The sequence below is a fragment of the Eretmochelys imbricata genome, chromosome 3, assembly GCF_965152235.1.
Source record: "Eretmochelys imbricata isolate rEreImb1 chromosome 3, rEreImb1.hap1, whole genome shotgun sequence".
In the NCBI taxonomy this organism is placed as follows: domain Eukaryota; kingdom Metazoa; phylum Chordata; order Testudines; family Cheloniidae; genus Eretmochelys; species Eretmochelys imbricata.
In genome coordinates, this window is record NC_135574.1 from 64,325,530 (window position 1) to 64,332,763 (window position 7,234).

A 7,234-nucleotide genomic window follows, 5' to 3' on the forward strand; every position below is an offset into this window, starting at 1 on the left:
CACTAAAAACTGCATAGTGTAAACATAGCCTAAGGCTTGCATTAGCCCTTTTAGCCATATCAGTACTGGGAGCTCATGCTCAGCTGATTATCCACCGTGAGCCTCAAGTCTTTTTCAGAGTCTATTGCTTCCCAGGATAGATTCCCCCCATTGTGTAAGTATGGCCTACATTCTATTACTTTATGTTGGCCATATTGCAATGCACGTTTGCTTATGCACAAATTACAGAGCAATCCAGATTGCTTGGTATCAATGACCTATACTCTTAATCATTTACTGCTTCTCCAATTTCTGTGTCATCTGCAAACTTTAGCAATAATGATTTCATGGTTTCTTTCAGTGATTTCATGGTTTCTTTCTTTCATTGATAAACAAAGTTAAATAACAAGAATCAATCCCTGCAGGACCCCACTAGAAACATACCATGATTTCCTGTTTACAAGTTCATTTTGAGACCTCTCATTTATAATACATTTAATGTGTGCCATGTTAATTTTGCATTGATTCACTTTCTCAATCAAAATGCCGTGCAGTACCAACTCAAATGCCTTACAGAAGTCCATGAATATTACATTAACATGATTACCTTTATCAACCCAACTTGTACTCTCATAAAACAGATAGTGTTAGGATTACTTCTCCACAAACCCATGCTAATTGACATTAATTATATCACACTCTAATTCTCTGTTGACCAAGTCCTGTATCAGCCTCTTCATTATCTTGCCTGGGATCAATGACAGGCTTACAGGCCTATAATTACCCAGGTCAACCTCTTTATCCTTTTTAAATATTGGCATATATTAGCTTTTTTCCAGTCTTCTGGAACCTCCCTCAGCATTGAGTCATTTAAAATTAATATTAATGATGGAGCAAGTGCCTGGGACAGCTCTTCTAAAACTCTTGGATGCAAGTTATCAGACCTGCTGATTTACAAAAAGTCTAATTTTAGTAGCTTTTGTTTAACATCCTCTTGAGTTACTATTGGAGTGGAAAGTGTTTCATCATCTATAGGACCCCATCATCTGTCTAGCCTTTTCCACAAGTACTAGACAGATATATTTATTGAACACTTCTACCTTTTCTGCAGCTATTGACAATTCTACCATTCCTGTCTAGTAATGGACCAGTACATTTGTTAGTATTATTTTTATTTCAAATATATTTTTAAAACTCTTTGTCCTTAATTCTACTGGCCATAGATTTCTCCATGTGGCCTTTTCCCCCCTTAGCAATTTTCTGCAATTCCTAGCTTCTGATTTATATTCATTACTATCACCTTACCTTTTCTTCCATTTGTTCTATATTTTGTATAGATGCCTTCACCTCCCCTCTAAGTTAGGGGTTTTTTTTAGCCAAGTGTAGCTTCCTCTCTCAGTTGTGGCTTTTTGGGCATCTAATAAGGTGTTCTTAAACAGGTCCCAATTATCGTTCATATTTTTGTTTAAATTTCTCCTGCCATCATAATTGTTTTCAGGTTTGTGAAAATGACCTTTGAAAACAGCAAATATATATATAAAGTACAACCAATTTGTACTTTATTCTGTTTGCACATAACAAGTTTGATCAAGTAATGATCACTTGTACCTAAGCTTCCACTAAATTTTATTTCCATGATCAATTCCTCTTTATCTGTCAAGATGAGGTCTAACATAGAACTCACTCATTATCATGTCATCATCTGACCTAAAGAAAAGAAAAGCACAAAATCGTAAGTTAAGAGATAATAATGAGGAAAGCTAAAAGAATCATGAAGAAATCTAAAAAGATTTGGGGTAATGGAGCAATTGTCAATCTTCCATATTTTCTTACGACTATGTTGGTTCAAAGCACAACTACAGGACCTAGGCACCACCTCAGCGTGCATAAATGGAAGAGCTCATGTTAATAATTCATTTCAGTCTACTTTATGATGAGCCTGCAACATCATTCTCTTTTATCATGCGATCATGATATTATTTCTACAGAACTCCTGTTTAATTCAAGGCCCAATTTTATTCCCAATGAACACACTGGCCAAATGTCACATGTTGTATGTAGCACTCATGCATTTGGCAGATCTATCACACTTACCTGCATCTCAGGTAAAACGTCAGTCCTTGTCTACATGGGAAAGGTTTTTTTTGGTATAACTTTTTCTGCTATAACTATACTGAAAGTGCGTATCCACACTGCTTTATTTATGCCAGCTTAAGCTACTTCCATTGTGAGATGGTAAGACATTTTCCATGTCATTTCCGTCTTATATAGGACCCCAGGCTGTAACAATGGGGGGTGGATGGGTGGGACGAGGGGTAGGTTAATAATTGCACCTTTGAAAGCCATCCTTACATTGACAAATTTTGCCCCCAGGACATGTCTCCAAGACACAGAGAAGGGTCCTGCTCAAAAAGGCAATGGACAAACTGGGAAGATATGCAGCACTGCTATTTACCAGGATGGCACCCTCTGAGTCAGTGCAGGAGTTGAAGGTAACCACCACCTGTTTGGATGACCCTAAGAAGGCCACATTGTCTCGCAATGTGAATGCCATATAGTCTAATTTATAATACCTGATGATCAGCACAAAGCGCAGTACAAAATTAATAGACTGTTGCATTAATTCACACCCATTTTGCTGTGAAGGGATTAGCAATGCTGTGCACTGCAACAAAAGAGAGTTTGATGGAAATTAACCATGTGTAGCCACAAATGTCTTATAATCTCTATGCACTGTGAAGTGTTTCGGGAGCCACTCTGGGCCATTTAGCTCACCTTCCAATGAATGTCTGAAAACGTGAAGGTAACTAAAAGATCTGGGCATTAATCAAAACAGTGATCCAAAGTTTTCTATTGTTATTTCGCTGTCTGTGTCTGCTGCTACGATAAAAAACGCCTGCCATGCAACTAGTTTGATTTTTTTAGCTCTGGTTGTGCTCCCATCTTGAGCAAGGGGGCCAGGGACAGTCAACCAAGAGGGAGAGGGAGCCTCAAGCAGCACAGGAAGGCAAGATTTTAGGCAAATAACTTTTTGCCCAAACGTTCCAGCCTGGTCAGCACTTTGAGCATGCTAGGAAGGAGAGGGTGACAAAAGCTGAACAAATAAGAGAATGAAGGTTACTGCCCAGAGACAGACATGTCTGTCAGTTCATGTAGTGACACACCTGAACAACGTGGCACTGCCCAGCCAGAACCTGGAGCAAAGTTATTTAAATCCCCCTATACAGTCAGTACCCAGATGGTTTATTGGAATACAGCACATAATACTAACTGGTAGAAGTTCCTCAGCAGCGCTGCCAGGCTGGCTATATGCCTGGATCTCAGGGGCCATCTCCGGCACCCTCTGTACCTGCCTTAGCATTGGGCATGGCAAAAAGATGTTACAGGGGGCATCCCTCCCCCATGAAATACCCTTTGGTCAACATGCCCAAGGCTGGGAGCCTGACAGTGTTGCTGGCTTCAGAGATTTTATTTTGAGTCTCATAATATTTGCTGTTTTTCTTTAAGCTTCTGCTCCTGGGAATCATGTGAGTATATAAGAACCTGTGTTTTTATATTAAAAAAGTCCTCATGGTTGCAGAGAAGAGCTTGAAAACATGAACCATAAAGGCTCAAAACCAAGAAGGCAAATAAAAAGAAATAGATAACAAGGCATTTGCCTACACACAGGCACAAATAAGCAATATAGAACAGATCCTGGCATTGAAACAACGGTGTAGTACTTTGAAGAGGTTCAACATAATACTATGAGTTTTTAATAACATTAATTAAACCCTTTCTGTAGCTATTCTTCTCTCTTTCCTATTTTTGCAGTTATCGATCTTGACTTTGTTTTCCTGCAAGTCTGAACTGTGACTTGGCAGCACACGATTGGCAAGGTGAGGGCATTTTTAATGCTGATATTAGATGCTAGGTGAAATGCACACTGAAAGGAGACTCCATTGCCCTGGGTTACATAAATGCTACCTCCAGTTTAAATGGAAGTGGTGGCTGCTTGTCTTTTAACTTCTTTTACACTTCAGTAGAAAATACAATAACAAGCAAGTAAATGCAGCATCCAGACCCACATTCTTCGGTCTCTTCCCTCTGGCCCTGTTTCATGGCTTGCAGCATCTGTTCAGAGACATATGGATTTGCTGTAGCATTCATTGTGTTCAAAGGGCTAAATGAATTGCAGGGGCAGGCAACTATGACAAGCCTGAAGTGCAAAATGCTGCAGGTCATTTATTCTATGGCTTTGGGACTATGGGCAGCTATGTGTTAACATCAGAATGTTTCTATTTTTAACTTCAGAACTTCTATAATATTATAGGATTCCTATTTACAATGAACTCCTTAATAATACAAATAAATGTAAGTTCTCTGCACATTGCACTCCTTATTTTTAAGAGGTAAGAGTAGTCTTTTTTTCAGATTAGTTATTTTTTAAAAGCTCTTACTATTTTCAGTTAAAATTGTTTACCCTTCAAGGAAACGCTTGGCTCTAACCCCAACTTAGATTAACATACAACCCCCACCAGAGCTCATTTATGTTAATAACTATCATTAGTGAATTTATATGATAAGCAATAAAACATTCCCCATGTTAAAAGCTTTTAGTAGGATTTTTTTAAAACACCGTGACCTAAAGATAATTTAGACAGTATTAACAAATCCTTTCTGGCCCTGTTCTCTGATACCATATTAATTTTTAAATGTCACATGTATTTATTTGGTATCAAAGTGCTGAACCTCAGAATATTTTAATCTAGTTCTAGAAGTAGTAACTTTTGCCCACTGTTCTTCTTTCTTACCACTTCCCTATATGGGGTCAATTACTTTTATAGCCTTCTTCCAAAACTCATGATTGTACACCTGGCTGTCGTGCAATTTGGCCTCTCTAAAGTCTGCTGACATCCAGTACATGTACCAAGTCTTTGACATCCACCTTGCTCATTTTCCGTCATTGAGCATTGCAAGGGCCATTCTACCAGTATAAGTATCAGATCTCTGCTGGACACTTGTGCTCACTATGGTTCTATATTCTGGTCATAGACTAACTACATTCTACTCTGAGTTCTAAGTGCATCAATTCAGCAAGAAAGTCTTAAAAGAAGTATAGATTTTTGTTATATTGTTTGTGGTATCTTTTTACAAAAGCCCACTAGCTTCATTGACAGAGTCAAAATATGACCTAAGTCTTTTCTCACAAGTCTGTCCCTTTTTTATTTCAATGTTTCATAACAATAATGCTTCAGTACTCTTATAAAAAAATCATATAATCTCAGTGCCAGCAGCCCTACACTCACAAGACACCTTACAACATTTCAGTATGCATACACCATAGAATGGAAAACCATTGTGCATTTCCTTGAAATTAGAATTAACAAATAGGACCTGATTCTTCAGCTACTCCATTAATAAGTTTGGGACATGGACAAAGGGGTGGGGGGCAAAGATGGCTTATACTCCTTGTATTCTGGATCAATCCAGAGTCTTACCCAGCCCTTACAGCAAGTTAGAGCAGCCTTGGGTATAAACTGCACTCCATGGCCCTGGGAAAGTCAATAGTCTGACCATACCCCTTATCCACCTGTACGCCAGGGACTGGAAGTAGGGCCAGTAAATTTGCCTTTACTAACAATTCTGCATTAGCCATGTAGGCTCTTTGTATAAGGGATCCTCTCAGGGGGTCATTTTACCCACTTTAAGTCACCTTTAGGCTGCCTGAATGGCATAAAGAGGCCTTAATGTAACTCAGAATCAAGCCAATGATTATGTGTCTGGCCCAATAGAGTGAGTCTGCTAGAAGCCCCTTGTGGCATTACACCCCATATTCTCCATAGTAGTAATATTATGATATGATTATGGCATACCTATGATGTATTTTGGGCAAGATAAAGAATGTGAGATATCATTGAAAAGGTTATGATTTACTGAATATGCATGTATCATTTTGGTATCTGAAGTTAGGAATATTGTCTATGCATCTATTACAAATGTGTTTACACCTGGGGAATGGACACTAGACAGAATGCAATCAGTCTAGATGGCTGGCTGGGAAGGACCATTAGGGAAAACAACAGGTCTTAGAAGATGCTAATCTCCCATCAGGGAGCCTTCCTGAGGATGATACGAACAGCCTTCCAGTCATGGCTGCTATAGCCATACAGAGACATGTGACCAAGTCACCTGATACTGGACTCCATCACAGAATATTAGTGTTTTTCCACTGAAAGGTGTGGGAACTAAAACTGGGAGACAAAGGGCTCCTGCCATCTGCAAAAGCTATTTAAGGCAGGGAGTGACATCATCGTGGTTGATTCTTCATTGACTCCCCGCCCAAGAAAGAAGACTGCTGGAAACATCTGAGAAACAAAAGACTGAACTACGGGAGAAAGGCTGAACCCAGGCTAGAAGGTTTTCTAACCTGTGAAAGGAATATCTAGAGTTTTAAGCTGCAAGCAAGTATAGCTTGCCCTCAAGAATCTCTGCAAACTGCCTACAACAACATTTAGGGTAAGAATTTGCTACTTATGTCCAATTTTTTTAGTATATTAAGCTTAAATTGCATTTTGTTTTATTTGCTAGGTAATCTGCTTTGATCTGTTTGCTATCCCTTATAATCACTTAAAATCTATCTTTTGTAGTTAATAAACTTGTTTTTGTTTTGTCTAAAACCAGTGTGTGGAAATCATAACCGGAAGGCAGAAAGCTGTTGCATATATTCCTCCACATTGAGGGAGGGGGTGAATTTCATGATCTTGCACTGTACAATTCCTTGTGCAGTGCAAGACACTATAATTTTGGGTTTACGCCCCAGAGGGGAGTGCGTCTTAGGAACTGGGATGTGCTGTTCCTTCTCATGCAGAGCTGATCTCAGTATCTGTGTGTGTAGCTGCAGCTGGGTGTGTCCCTACCTGTATGTGTGCTGGTATAGTGCAATCTGAAGCATGGGGGAAGGCTTGGCAGGCTGAACAGCAATGCAGAGAGAGGGAGCCCAGGCTGGTGGGTCAGGCGGGCTCAGTGGTACCCCAGTTCCAAGTGGCACCCCGGGGGAACCTGTCACACCCATGATCTTCTTAAGTTAACGTTTGTAGCAGGTTCACACCCAAGAGTTTATTCAACAGTACCCAACAATGCAGTACTGCAATGAAAGAACATTCTTCATGCTAAGAAGAATGCTAAGAAACTATTAAAAAAAACCCTCTTTCATTTGACTTCTTATTAAAGTTTAAGAAATTTAATAAACTTTTAACCTGTTAAACATCACTGT